General features: G+C 45.0%; 1 pseudogene; it reads left to right on the top strand.

Moving 5' to 3' along the window:
- LOC135394975 (inverted formin-2-like) overlaps nucleotides 1-16,102 on the top strand; it is a 31,641-nt pseudogene that overhangs the window by 8,240 nt on the left and 7,299 nt on the right.

Genomic DNA, 16,102 nt, shown 5'->3' with positions numbered 1-16,102 from the left:
TTTCTGCCTAATCAGTCCTTCACGGTTCCACGGCAACATACGGTATAGATTTAGTGTTGTAAGACCGCTGGTGCAGGACGAGACGATTCGACGATGAACATGTTTATTTTTAAAAAAGTATTGTTCTGACTTATTTTTCGTTGCCGCTAATATAGGCAGAGTTCTACAATAGATGATACGACAAGTTCCGTTTTGCTGGTTTCTTGTACTTTTTTTTTGTGACTTGTATATTATCGAGTTCTCTAGATTATAAAAAGCACAATCAGCAAAAAGATCATGCGCTGTGGTCAATATCCTTACCGTGTTTTGTTATCAGCTGGGCATAACCACGTGGAAAAATAATACAATTAATGGCAGGCAAATGCACTGCGTGGCTACACTATTCTAAGAATGCACATATTCACACATCTGTGGAAACGCGCGCGTGCGTGCATGCGGAATGGGCAAGGTATTGTTGGTTCAACTTTCCCGTTACCCAGCTTAAATGGCTATCATTATTAATATTTCATTATCATTTACCCGTGACTGCTTCGGTGAGGTGATTGATCCAACGACTTTTTCTTTTTTGTCCAGTTATTTCGTGACAAAAACAACCCACTCCAAGGCGCACAATGCCCTTTGCTTTGCTGGTACTACGAGTGTAGTTCACTCTCTATCAGAGGTGGGGAAATTACTTTTATTTTGTAATGCATTACCATTACTCATTACTTGTATAAAAAACTAATGCATTACATTACTCATTACTTTTTGGATATTAGTAATGCCATTATTTTAACGAAGTAATGGCATTACTCTGGCATTACATTTACGTTTTAGGGCATAAGCCTCAAAGGTGCTATGCATAAGTTTTTTCCTTGCTTTTTTTGCTTAGGCCACACGAATGTCCCCAAATCGGTGCCACTAAATCCCCACAGAAGCGAGTCTGACATGCAAAAACTATACATAAGATTTAGTGCAGATGATGCCTTTTCTAGCATTATGAAGCCGGCGGATGAAGCTCAGCGTACAGTTCTGTCCTAGCAGAGAAACTACCTCTGACAGCACAAGAGAAACTAACACGGTACCATACCAAAACAGTGAATCCCTACAGCAATTGTTACGTGTTATCCTCACAGAGACTATGTTTCTATTTCATTGATTTTCCTTGAGTCCAAATGCGCACAGGAGAAAATCGGTGATATCACCATGTAGACACTTGTGACACACACCGCCAACTGTTGAACTCTTGCAGAATTCCCCAAGGCTGCGCCTTTCTCTTTCCTTGTTGCCCTGTGCTCATTGTTAAAGGCGGGTTGAAGAAAATTTGGATGTTCCCAATCTTCACGTGGCGCAATGAACATTCGACAAAAGTAATGAGTAATGCCACCCTGCATTACTCAGTCGAAATGTAATGCATTACCATTACTCATTACTTGCTGCCAAATGTAATTCATTACCATTACTCATTACTCAAAAGTAATGCATTACCGGTAATGCATTACTTCCCACCTCTGCTCTCTATGAACGGAAGGGCAATACACCCCCCGGCGGCGGCATCTTCGTACTATACAAGCGAGTCGAGCTGCTGGCTGCCCCGCAGCTGCTTGTCGATGAGAATATCTGGAAACACCTGTTTCACCTTCCCATAATTCAACTTCCCTCTCGTGCAGCGGGTGCAGCTTTGTCAACGTCTCGCGCTAGCGCTAAGGTCGATTCGCTGCTTGCCTGCGTCATTCATATTCTATCTTTACGAGCTTCTTTCTCGCGGCTAATTATTATGCTCAAACTCCGCAGTCGAGCTTTTCTTCCACGGTGATAATGTATTGGTACATAAAATAAACTGAGAACATCGCCAGTGCAATTACTAATGAAGAATCGTACATAGAATTGGCAACATTATCTTCATTTCCAAAGTAGAAATATGACCGAATAATAATAATAATAATACGCATCATGCCTAATATTAGACGGTGTCGTTGCTCTGATCACACGCGCAGTAAATACAAATGGTGTTTGCCTATTCCTTCCTTTCCCTATTACTTCTTATTTTATATGCAGAAGCCTCTGAATATTTGGCTCGACATCTACTCCTGTCCCACGCCGCGTACGTCGGGACAATATTGACTCAACACTCCTCCACACGGACAGCGAGGCTTAATTACAATTTATAAAGCGAGTGCAGCCCGACAAAAGCCCCAGGGTGAGCTCGAGGGTATTATTAATTACTGGGTCGAGGCGGCTCCATATAGATGATATTTAATGGACGTGTATCCGTGGACTCAGTGGCGCTGGTGTGAAGTGGATCTCAAAGGCGTCCGTCATCCGACCGTTCAACCAACCCATCTGCTAAAGCCATCCCATTAGGGATTATGTTTTAAAGGGATCAATAAGCCTACCCTCAATTATTAATTTAAAGGTATGAATCCTAGTCTTTCCCAGCCACGTGTAGGTTACCCAGAAAAGTAACTATAAGTTACAGTTAGCCTACAAAAGCAGCAACTGTTGGCAAATTCGGGTGGTCAATTCATGGCAACACGGCCCAGCGCTCGGAAATTGCTAGGTCGGCGCCGGTGCTGGATCACGTGACTGTTGCCACCTGAACATGAGTGCCTGGAGTCTAGCGGTTTTAGTCACTTAGATCACGCAAGGGGCATCGCCGTCGCCCGTCTTCGGGTTCCGTCGTCTGCTAAGCCACGTGAACTTCGACGTGCGGGCCAATGAGGACACTCGCCACCGTTGCAGTGCGGATGTGACGACACCGGATATAGTTGGGCAACCCACTGCTCGGTCGTTTCGAGACCGGGCGAAAAAAAAAAATGCTAGCTGGCAAATTCCAGGCGATCGGAAAGCACCAAGGTAGAAATTTGAGGTAGTTGGTACATAGCCATGAGTAAAATCTTGCAGCCAAAGAGAGGACGAAGACACAACGGTAGAAACACACAACAGCGGAACTGCAGATTGCAGTTCATTGCAGTTGCAGTTGCGGATTGCATTGCGGATTGCGGATGCGGACTGCATTGATTGCAGTTGCGGAACTGCAGTTCCGCTGTTGTGTGTTTCTAACGTTGTGTCTTCGTCCTCTCTTTGGCTGCAAGATTTTACTCATGGATCGGAAAGCGTCACGCGAACATGCGAGTTTGTTTCACTTTGACCAAGCGAACGCGACTACTCGAGATCTGGCGAAAAAAGTTGCCACGAAATGGCCAGCCGAATTCGCCATAAGTTACTCTTTTTGAAACGTAACTACAGTTACAGCTACAGTTACCAACGTTAAAGTAACTTAGTTACTTCACAGTTACCTTTTACTTACCTTGTACTTTGTACTTGTACTATCCTAGCCATTGTTATACCATGTTAGAAACGGGGGATTTCAGTCTATCTATAGACCATCGTGGTTGCGTGAGAAAATTTGTGGAATTCCTGGTTGGGAAAAAAAGGCAGTGTATACTTGAAGCATCGACAAAACTACGCTTAGGAAGGATTGCCGCGCTTGATGTAACTTAGTTACATTTTACAGTTACTTTAGACAAAAGCGGTAACTAGTTACAATGACAAGTTACTACCCGAGACTGCGTCTCCCTCGCACTTTCTGGCCTTGATCCAGTAAGGAGATTAGTCAGCTAGGTCATGAGAAAAACGGACATATTGATACAGTATACCCAGCGGCACATATTGCATGCATGTCGCCACACGAATGTAGGCTGGCTCACATTACATGTAGATCTACTTTTTTTTTTTGTCTTTCAATCATCATCATAATCATCTACTCCCAATTATAAGATGCGCGTGCAAGCAAATTAAATGTTAGAAAAGCACCGCAGAAGGTGCGTCAAGTTGAAAGCTGTGGGAGTGATTACAAACGATGCGATGCAAGACGCCAAGGACAAACTCCGCTTCCGAATGAACTGCGCTAATAATGCTAATGAAAAAGAGGCAATGAGTGCAAACTAGAGATAAAGGTAGTCTGAGAGAAAATCGATCTACGAACAAGTATGGCGGAAGCGATCATAGAAACGACAGTGGAACAAGAAGAGGAAGGGGGAAAAAAGCTAGCTCCGTATTTTCTCGTCCTGCCCACAACGGGTGCACGCTGAGGATGTGCAAATTCCTGCACGCTCAGGATAGTGGAAGTTGAGTGGAGGTGCAAGACATATGTCAGGTAGTCTCCGGATCGACATTTTCTTTTCTTTTCTTTTTTCTCCGACACGCGAAATAACGTCCGCGGATGCGATGCGATAGGTCACACAATGGCGTCGAGCTTCAGTGTCGTATTAGGGACTAGATTATGTGTAACTTTAAATGACACTTCATGGACAAGTTTCTGGTGGTGAGGGTGCCTCTCTCTCTCTCTCTTTTCGCGCCGCTAACACGAACTAGTTGCGGCCGACTTGTCGAAACAACTGCAATACAGATCCTAGAGTTTTAGAGTGGTCAGTCTCCTGTGTGCGGTGAACTGTGCGTCAACTAACTAACTAACTTCCTTGAACTAATGACACGTAAAGCAATAGAAACGCGGTTACCGGAGCTAAGTTGTGACATAGGTTATGACAGGTGCTATCAACGTGTGAACTTTATACGATGTCTGTCACTCTCACAAACAGTTGAGCTGACTGGCGCGCTATCGTTGCAACTTTGCTTCCCGCTAGCAGATAATGCGAATATGCTGATAATGCGATTGCTTTGAACACCCGGGATGGTGGTGAGCAGGGACTGAATCCAGAACTGGACCTAAAGGCCTCTTTTTAGGAACTAACAGCAACTTTATTTTGATCGCCCACCTCATCATCTCACGTACGTGTGTGTGTCGTGTTTACTTTAATGATGATGATTGTGGATTTTCATCGCTAGGGGGCGATACCCTACCCCATTGCTGGTGGTAATGTGATGAAATGGAATAATGTCTAAAGTCATAACTCATAAGTGATTTGAGGGCAGGGCGTTGGTGGGCTGGATTGGGTGTATGGACCAAGCAATTTTGACACGTCTTTTTTAGGAATACACAAATACGGAGACCCCGTCTCATTCCTATGCACTTACGTCAGTGGCATTCCAACCAGCGTTGGGGGATTTGAAATCTCGGATTTCATTTAAATTTGGATTTAAATTCACAAAAGAGACTGGTAGGTTTGATTTGGATTTAATTGGCGGCTTCGTTATGAACAGGATTTGGATTGAATGACACTTTTGCTTAGGGATTTGGATTGAATCACGTTACCTTCATCACATTTTGATTTGGATTTACATTATTTGCCACGAAATTCAGCCTATATATTCACGAGCGATGCGCAAGCTATCGCGACCGTGGCTGCTTTCTCCGGCTCTAGCTGCTTCTGCTATACTTTGTAATATAATGCTGGCAGTAAATCCAATACACTTCAATATTCGGCAAATAGGCCACTGTGAAAACCTCGGCGCCTCTTCTTAGGATAAAAGGTTATCCATCGACGGTACTGCCCGAACACTGCAACGACGGTTTTGCGCTCTACTTATACGCCAATTTACGGCCTATACTTCATGCGCGGGAAAAAGAAAAGCGCTAGTACCCATCTTATCCTTCCTACCCATCACCAATATTTGCAGTATGCTCTATCATTATGCTGCCCTCCTATCTGTATATTTCACACATTCGTTCGTACATACTGCATATAGCGAGAAAAGTATCATGTGGCAGATGGACCGTACCAAGACCAGCGACACGGAAGTAATAAGCACGACGTTTCCCGCAGCAAAATATTCGTCCAGCAATCAAGTTCTCATTACTTTTTGCCGCACTTTATGCACATGGGGCTCCACTGAAATAGATGTCTTCCATATGTTTAGCCTCTTTTTCCTAGTTACGCAACTGTTAGGAATTCCTGTTAGTAATTATGTATTCTGCGTAAACATCCGGGCTTCGAAAACTGCGGTCCATTCTGAAGCCATTCCACAGCTGTTGAGCAGTGTTAGTTCCTCTTCGGGATTTGTGATGGCTATTAAAAATTCCGGATTTAAAAAGTGATTTGATTTACTCGAGTAAATTTAAACCCGGACTTGATTTGGGTTTGATTTAGCGGCTTCTGCAAACGGTGGATTTGATTTAAATCCGATTTGTTTCTTCAAATCCCCATTTCCCCTTTTGGGATGATGCGGTGAAGCATTTGTGGATCGGATGTGGATCGGAGCCAGCACTGCGGATGCGGATGGTGAAAAAGCTAATCCTCCCAGTGCTTTACTCTACACGAGGTACAGCCACTACTGCTTTGCGGTTCTCGCACGGAATAAGAATAAAAAAATAAATAAATCCCTTCCAGCTGCTGATTTAGTGAAGGTGAAGCGCACCCGTACGTGACCTTTCATTTGACGTCGAACACGAAGGAAGTTTTTCGTAGGCACGCTTCGAGCCCCCGTCCTTGAGCCTGTCTATCGTCAAGAAGGGGACTCTGGGTTGTGCTATCTCCAGTGACCCACTTAGCAATCAAGCACTCATTTGGTCGAAGGACGTCATCGACTCAAATTCAGAGTATAGATGTGACGTTTCTCACGTTGATTGAGAGACCCCTGACAAGTTACGCTCGCTTCTCCTTGAAGGCTCTGAGTCATGGCACTGTTTCACGGCTCTCGAATCAAGTGTCGGCGATTGTGTCATGTAGCAAGGTGATATATGGCCCTAGTCACGCATATACCTACTATGCATATTACTTGGCTGAGCCATTTCCTCGAGCGAAATGAGGACTGCAGTCGCGACCACGCTTACTTTCTGAAGTTTGTATGTAAAATAACAGACACGAAGAGAGAACTGTTAGCACGCAGAAGTTTATGCGAGGTCAGCGTCTGGGCCAGGGTTGCCACATTTGGGTAACTTTGCGCCAAATTGGCTACTTTCTAACTGCCGTGGCGCCAAAATTTGGGCGACGGTGACTAGTGTCTGGATACTTTGCGGACCCATTACTGGCAATATATTTGAGACTTCCACGTGAGACACTCGGGATCGACTTCGTAAAGACGTTCTGAATCAAGCGGATTGGACTGTGAGGAGGTGACACCTATTCAGCAGAGGCTGCTTTGTCTTCCCCAAGACACTCGATCCTGTGAGAGTTCCAGAATGGCCTTCCGAAAAAGACACCGCTGTGCAGAAACTTGCGCAGAAACGATCAGTACCGAGAAAATCATGACGATAGAATGATGTAAATATGTTTGAGTTGAGTTGAAATATGTAATCAACTTGCCATTGGAACTTTGCAGTGTTCAATTATACGAATTATCATATGGTTTATATCGAGTTATCCTGTGGCCACTAGGCTGGTTATGTTTGGCTTTCTGGTCATGTTTAGTGTGGAACTTAATTGTTTTCGTTTTCTTCATGAAAAGATCGTATGCCTCAGGAACTTGACCCGAATATTTTACTAACTGGTAGACGTGTATCGCACGCGTTCTAGTACAAATGGCAGTTTCGCATTCGTAGTACGATTACCTTAGAGGAGCTGAGCCCATTCCATGTGATATATGATGCCTACACAGCAAAAGCCCTTCTTCGTCTCTGATTATTTGGAGCTCACGGTCAATCTTTCTAAATCGTGTTATGGCACGGTATTCATTTCCTAGTTGTCCAAAGAAAAGAAGAGTAAGATATGAGCTTTTTTTTCTGCTGTAGCCCTGGACACGAAGAACACGGTGCTCAAGAAACAAGTGTTCGAACTGCTCTCCGCCGTCTGCGTGTACGCACCTAAGGGACATGACCTAGCCATAGACGCCCTAGAACATTACAAGGTTCGTATTACGATCTTCATTGATTTACTTTGGCTCTACGGGGGCTATGACTACAAATTATGCCAAATAAAGTATCGAAGACGTTTATTTGCAACGAACGATGTAAACGTGCGCTCTAAGTTTAACAATCAAGGCTATATCTCTACATAATGATACACGGAACGCAGCCAGGGACACGGACGAGGAAGTGCACAAACGAACTGCTGGCTTTATCTCGCCATTTATGAAAAAAAATATATACTCAACACTCTGGCGTTTTCCCGAGGGCATTCTTTCCTACACCCGTGCAGTACAGTGCGTGCATATGGTGTAATGAAGCACCTAAGAAGGTGTCACAACCCCCCCCCCCCTCACCCCAAAATGAAAATGCATCATATACGCATTGCCCTTTCTTTCTTTCTTTCGCGTCAGACATCGCAAAATAAACGGTACCGGTTCGCTCTGCTTGTGGAAGAACTGAAACAGGCGGAAGTACTCCCTTACGCAGCCGTCGTCTTGGGCTTCATCAACTGTATCATCGTCAGTACGGATGACATTCGTCAGCGGCTGAGGATACGAAACGAGTTTGCAGGTACGTTAATATTTCTATCGACAAATTTTCCTTTCACCCAGAAGGCTTTCGGTGTTTTCCTTTCAAGTCGTATTAGGTAATACAGTGAAACTCCTTTACAACGAAACTCAGGGGACAGCAAAAAAAAAATTCGCAGTAAAGTAAAGGTATTTTCATTAAAAAGGATGTCCATTATTGGACCTATAGGCTCCAGCGGGACCGCAAAAAAAATTCGCTGTAGTGGTATTTTCGTTAAAAAGGTGTTCGCTATAAAGGAGTTTGACTGTACCAATTACGAAGCGAACGATATTTTTATTTCTTTAATTCTTCTTTTCTTTCTTTAATTCTTCTTTTCTTTCTTTAATTCTTCTTTTCTTTCTTTTTTTTTTTTTGCCCGCAGAGGGCCCATATGCCGTTGTAGAACTGCACCTTTACTGGCAGCATGTTGTTTGGACCACGGCCATTTGCTAAGCCATAAGCGGCCATAAGCTGTCAGTTTCCGGGGAATATGACGAATGTGTCGTCGTACCTTCGTAATGACTCGCATTTGACAATATTCTTTGTCCCATCGTTTTCATGCAATGTTTCCGAGCTCCCCACTAACAATGACATTTCCTAGCAAGATTTCCGGAAGAGCCAGCGCAAATTGCTTTCCCCGTCGTCATCCATACTTAAGAGTTATCCCGAAACGCTTTGACCCAGATGTCCAGAGACAATGATCTCCTTTCCCCCGATAGGGAACATATGGGCAAAAGGGCTTTTCCAGTAAACTATGACGTCGGAACAACGTGTGTCCACGTCGTCTAGCTCGGGGTGCGAGAGTGTCCGCCTTGTAGATACCAGAGTGATGTAGCCCATTTGGAAAAAAAAAAAAGACGTGGTGCCTGGAGAACTGATACAAGCCTGCTATGGCATTTGGATGTAAGCTGTCACGGAGGAAGCGGTTGTACGCGATTGGCGAAAGCGCTACGCAGCAGTTCGGTAAAGTCTACATATTTATTTATATCCGCGTTTGTCGACCCTTATTTCTTTGTCCCTCCGCTGTGAATAACTTACCGTTTAGTATGGAGTTCTCGGGACCCCCATATCCTACATATAAATATATGGGGCAAGAAAATCTGCTTAAAAATTATGCAAATGAGCAACCGCATGTAAAGACACCATACTTTACAATATGAAGGGAAGTGCCTCAGGACAAGAGCCGCCGATGTTTCGATCAGGGACTGTTCTTCTTCTTCTGGGTACTCCTCCTGTATACTTTACAATGTGGGGGTCTTATAGGCACATTATGAAAGCGATTGGCAGTTCATATCTTTGTTAACGAAGATATGTTACGAAGATGTAATTAATAGAAAGAAGTAACTTGTCTCGCTCGGTCTTAAAAAAAGAACGGTGTCAAGGATAGGATAGGATTGCAATCTCCTAGCCATTTCCGACGACGTTAATTTCCTTCAACAACTGACTGGTTCGCCCGTCCACAGTACATCAGTGGAAATCTCTTGCTGTGTTGTGTCCTGAAACGTTTGTGCTCTACGAGTGATACTGAAATGATAGATACGTTGGAACACATAGGGTTGGGTCTGTTGGACCTTGTGTCATCGTTACGCAATGCTGGGGACGACGAAGTCTTCATCCAGTGCCACGTATTCGAGACGACCAAACACGCGGACGACGAGGAAGCCCTCAGCCGTGGCCTCTTAGCCTCCATCAGTCATCACGAACTCTTCGTCTCCATCTTAGACAAGGTGAACTTTTCTCAATTACCCGTATCAAATGTGCCGTGTCCGTATAAGCCTCATCTTCGGGACAAATTTGTAGGCTGTGTATTTCAAATTCATTCAAATAATATATTTTGGACCAGGGTGGTCAGCATATTTGTGTGTGACGACACGCTGCACGGAGAGTTCCGCTGGATAGGACTACGTATAATTTCGACTGTCTCGGGGGTTTACTGTGTGGGCCAAATTATTACTTACTGTCAGAGCAACCAATTCTAGCAACCAATGAGTTTCACGTCATCTGAGTATCTCATTGAGTGCAATATTCCTTGCAGTATTCGAAATACTATTTTACGTACCACACTTTTAGCACACTTGGGTTACATTTTCCCAACTGGACATTAATTCCTCATTCACCCCAACGTCGTATGTTCATTCCACGCCCGTTATCAGCACTCGAATGTCATCGACGTCAATTTCACCGAGGAAGGGTTTCGGCCCTCGAGGGTGTTACAGAAGCTTGTGACCCGGATGAGCTCTATGGCGTAACGTATAACCAAAAAGAACGTGGGCAGAGACGCACGATGCGACGGTAACACTCCTTCGCCCTCATTGCTTTTTTTACTGCTTTTATTATTACTTCTTCCAGTTCCGTTCTTATTGTAGAGCTTAGAATAGGGGACGGCGCTACGCACATTCAAAATATTTTCGATACCTAATCGGGGCCCCTATCACGAATTGTACGTATTACGAATCGTATACGATCAACGTGCAGCTCAAAATCGAGGTTTGCTTGTACTTACGCTTCTGATGCCAAAGATGAAATACTCCCAGTAAAGAATACAAAAATGACGATTAATGAATTATTGATCGGAACATACTTTAGCGCATAAACGAATAGCCCTTTTTATCATTTACGAAAAAAGCGTGTGTGTGTATGCGTTGCCATCAAGTAGAACTACTTACGGAGGCAGTTCCATTTTGTATTGTTATTGCTACCTCGTCGTACTGTCATCGAGATTTTAGGATGAATCTTTCGACGAGCAATGCTGCTAGCAATACGATATCAAGTAGGATTGCCGACCGACATATAGCAACACAAGAGCTCCCATTATAACAAAGAGGTACAATAGGAGCTCACGGGAGTGCTTCTTCTATCTGTCATCATACGCGTGACTGAACCGTGAAAAGCAGACGACGTCTCGAGCAGGTGACTTACGACGCATTAATGGCGTCATTACGCACTGCCACGTACACACTTTGTCCTTGCCATTGTCTCCACTGGGAAAACTAGATGGCAAACAACGTACGTCGAATGCATTCCATAAAAACAGGGCCATCGCTCTTGGGGCCACGTATAGTTTACTACTGTAGCCTTCGAAGGAAAAAGAGCATCACTTCTGAGCTAGATCATATTTGAGTGTGCCCCAGCGCGCGACCTCGAAATGCTGGCAATCACCAACATACGAAGAACTTCTTTCAACAAAAGTTCCGTTGGTATATAGGAGGAAAGTGGAAGAAAATAATGTTGTTAGCTGATTACCTCGTTGCCGGGGAAGTGCATGAGAGCACGCACGTAACTGTCATTAACTGGGCCCTCATGTCACGATCCGTGGCCAATTGCCCCGTGCTATGCGCCACTGCGGAGAAAGACGAAGAAGAAGAAGAAGAGCACGCAGCTGTTTGAACAGGCATAACACACGTGGCTCGATTGATAGATACCACGTTTGTGGTACCGTAATCCCCCTCAGAAAATATAGCTTGTATAGGAAGACGGGGCGCACATGTAAAGAGGCACACGCGGCAGCTATGAGGATCTGCTACCCCGTGCGTTGCAGAAGGATACATGTGGGTTTTATACGAGTGCGCGATGCACTCAGCCACTACAATATTGCAACAGCACATCTAGAGAGGCCCATAGGGCTGTGGCAGTGAAGTTTGCACAGCGCCATTTCGGGCCCAAACGGCCACGGATCCCAACAGTAGGTCGTTTCATCAGCGGGTTTCGCATGGTATTTCAAACGGTATGGTGCCAAGGAAAGCTACAAAACCTGTAGGAAATCCACAAAAAAAGTGGTGCTTCATGAAAAGAGCAAACAACTCGAGACCGTGTACAGTGGACCCTCGTTAATATGACCCCCGATAATCTGACATACGCGCGTTACGACCATACTCCTGGGGAACAATGCAGTGAAACCTCTGCAAATCCCCCCCCCCGTTAATATGACAATTCCGCATTATGACCAAAATTTTCGGGAACGACCATGGTCATAATAACGAGGGTTCACTGTATTTGAAAGTGCCGCGTCGTCTGCTAAACTACCGCGTGTTGCATAATTTGGGGCGCTGACGTTGCTGCTCACTCGCGCCACCTGGAGGTCTATCCCGTCAAGAAGAGTATAGCTTCAATGGCCAGGTGCTGGGATGATCGATATAGGCCCCACTTGCTCATAGCCAGGCGCAAGCTCGATCTCGCACGCTTATGATCCGCGCTTGGCTACAGGAGGACGTGGTCAATGTCCACTAGTGTGGCACAAGTGGAACGCGTCTTTAATGCTAGTAATAACCTAATAAAGAGGTATTTAAACCCCGGTTTCACCAACGCTGGTTAACTTTGAACCGAGATCAAGGGTCATTAAAACTTGAAGTTAGCACTCAATTCTCTTTTAGCGACATTAGTTAGTGTGGTGATGAATGCTTCAGTCACAATAACTGCCCATGGTGAAGCAGAGTTGAGTGTTAAATTCGAGTTGAGGGACCGCTGACCTCGGCTCAAATATTAATCTGGGTTGATGAAACTGGGCCTAAGAATTGTTACGAACGGAACCTCGATTCGTGGCTTCTGAACAAACAAGGTAGCATTTTAGAGAGTGACAATTTAGAATTTCTTTGAAATTTGTAAGCCACAAGAAAATCGGGACGGTGCTTCGAGACGTGCTTTCAAAAAGAGTAACTGCGATTTTACACTTGGTCACCGATTTCGCGATTCAAGACAACGAGGCTAAGAATCCTTCCTGATAGCGGGTTTAATCTGCACTTTCCTACGATGAGAAAGGAGGGTGATCATCACGTAAGTGCCATTCTCGGAATTCCCCTTCATCGAGTAATCGTGCTTCGACGCCTACTCTATGGAGAGAGAGAGATCATGAGGGGATGATAAACTAGCTGAGCTTTCAAGGCTAGGCGGCTTTAGCTAGGCGGGGACGCGTGTAAAGAACCGGACAGTCGGCAGAGTCCGGAACCGTAAACAGGCGGGGTATGGCGCCTGAACACCTGATGCTTCGACAGGGCAGAGATCAAAATCGCAAGAATTTCCTAGCATACAAACTCAATAGTAAAGCATACGTCGCCTAAAAGGAGTATTACTAAGTTGGCGTACTTGACAGGTAACGAAGAAGTGTGGACTCCATTGAATGGTGATGATTGGGGTATGTGATCGCGACAGAAGATGCTCTACTTTGCATTCGATTTCGTTGGTAGGATCCGACTAAACTCCTCGTGAAAGTGAAATCAGAATAATATATTTTATACGTAATTTGTAAATTATAATTTATATTTAGCGCGGCAGAGTACCTGGCCTGACAAACAGGCTAAAGCATGAGACATTCTCGCTAGCCAGTCCTGCAAGCCTTTGCCGTAGCGCGAGCCATGGTCTAAATTATGTAGTATTATCTTGCACCGCGGTGCAAGCGCTACCCGTTTCTCTAGTCCATTTGTAGCTTATGATACATCCAGATCGAACGTGGGCTCGAGAAATAATAAGTTGTGACTCAACGCGAGGCAACTGCGGTCATAACTGACACCGACAGGTCGGCCTCATTTCTCGCCCTACTGCTCATGCAGCTACCTGTCTGCCGGTGAGGACGTTGTGTCTAAGCAGTCCGTAATATCCCAGCAAACTGCTGGCGTCCTAGGCTGCAAGCTTGACGAATTCATCGAACTATCCCTTTTATTTACAGTCTAAACTCGTTAATATGACCAAGTCCGTTCCCGCCGATTTTGCTCATAGAGCGGGATTATCATCCATGACGAAAACCCGAGACTGGGAAAAAGACGAAAAACAGACGACACAACACAAAGTCTCTTGGTCACAACACAGTCACAACACAAACTTTAGCTGTGTTTGAGACTTTGTGTTGTGTCGTCTGTTTTTCGTCTTTTTCCCAGTCTCGGGTTTTCGTCATGGATCTTAGCCACCAGCTCGCTTGCTTTTTAACCATTTTATCTGAGATTATCATATTAACGAGAAACACGTGGAAAAAACGTCCGCCCCCCCCCCCCCCCCCACACGCACATACACCTGTGTGGATCTACTGCTACATGCTGTACTAAAATGAAGACGATTCAGTTGCTGAGTTACAATTTATTTGCGAAAGAAAAGGCAGGGTCAACAGTCGGTGGTCACGATTGGGACAGAACACCGGGGTTTTCCACCGTTCGTTCTCGAAACTTTGTTCATGGTCGACGAGGTCAACAGTCGGCGGTCTTAATAACGAGGGCAGAATACACGTGTTCTCCTTGGTCCGTCCTCAAAATTTCGGTCACAGTCGGATTAACGAGTTGTCATAATAACGAGGGTGGGTTACATGGTGTTTCTATGGGGAAAAAAAAAACGGTTCCCTAGAAAACCGGTCACAAAGTGAGGATGTCGTATTAACGAGTGTCGTAATAACGAGTGTAGACTGTACTACAGATACGTCAAGGGCCCCTGCGCTCATTACGTGACGAAAGGGGTTAATCATTATGGTTTTACGTGCGAAGCACAGTTAATGCATTACGCCATGGAATGTAACATACAACACAATGAAACAAGCCTATGATAATCAATCCAATATAGAGGCTCCCAAATGAGTTTTGTAACGTGTGTTCTGGGGAACATTGTTCCATTTGGCTACAGTTCGGGGAAAGAAAGAACGGGAAAATGATGACGAGCGACAAAAGGGAGGTTGGATTTTGAGTGTATGGTCCAAACGGGCAGGGATGGGAAATGGAATGGGCAGGGAACAGGAAAGTCGGTCGTATTGATAGGCCATGTGGGACGAACTGGTGTTTTAGCGTAGACACGCTGGTACGCTGAGAGCAGTCGGTCGGTACAGATGAATCTGGCCGCACTGTTCTGCGCGGCCTCTGGCTTCTTGGACAGGTACAGTCTTGGTGAGAGTCCCAAATTGATGAGGCATGTTCTCACTTCGAGCGAATCAGACTTGACTTACGCAGGCTGTTTTAACTAAGCAAGCAGGCGAGGGATTGAGGTTATTAGCTACGGATACGATGTGGGAGAAAGACCAAGAGAGAGAGAGAGAGAGAGAGGCCAGGTGGAGGCCGATATATTTACAATACTAAGTAAAGTAAAGAGTATTGAGAGACCGTGGTATGAGTAAGAAGAGAGTTGGAAAGAGGATAAGGATATGAAATCGCGGTTGTGACTACGAGTGAAGGATGGAGAGATGACAGCAGGAAGCAGTGCGGGACAGTATGCGTCCTGGACAGATTTCAGTGGGAACTGTGCCGATATTCATCTGGAAAGTCTGCTGGAAAACCTCAGGGGAAAACCTCAGACAGCAAAGCCGGTGCCAGGATTCGAACCCGTGTCACCTCCCAGTCTCGGCGTATGATCTTACACTTGTTACTGTTTAATGGTACGAGCCAGATTTTTTCCTCGAGATACAGACTATAGGGACAAAAGGACCGACAAATTTGGAGAGAAATGTTTGGCATTGTTTGTAAGCGTCGCAAAAAAAGAAAAAGAAACTCCTTCCACGTGACCTCTTCGAACTCGCGCAATGGCGCCGAGACAGGGCACGGGTGAGTTGCTCCGCTAGCACCCGTTGCCTCGAGAACTATTAGTCATCCATCTATAGACGTAGTCGGAACAAACATGGGCAGCTCCACTTTACAGCTTCACCAAGGTGAATTTAACATTTACACGTTTGTGGAGGGTACGCTGAACACGACCCATACGACAGTAACCCATAGTCGTGCTGAATATATTCCGTCCTTGACATTTTTATGTGCCGCGTACGGAACATAACCAAGCGTTAATTTCTTGACTCACTGAAGACAGTCGTAGGGCCTCAATGAAGTGATCACAAGTATCAGACGACGTATA

Source organism: Ornithodoros turicata, chromosome 5 (assembly GCF_037126465.1).
Source record: "Ornithodoros turicata isolate Travis chromosome 5, ASM3712646v1, whole genome shotgun sequence".
Lineage (NCBI taxonomy): Eukaryota > Metazoa > Arthropoda > Arachnida > Ixodida > Argasidae > Ornithodoros > Ornithodoros turicata.
This window is presented reverse-complemented; position numbering and strand designations above follow the sequence as displayed.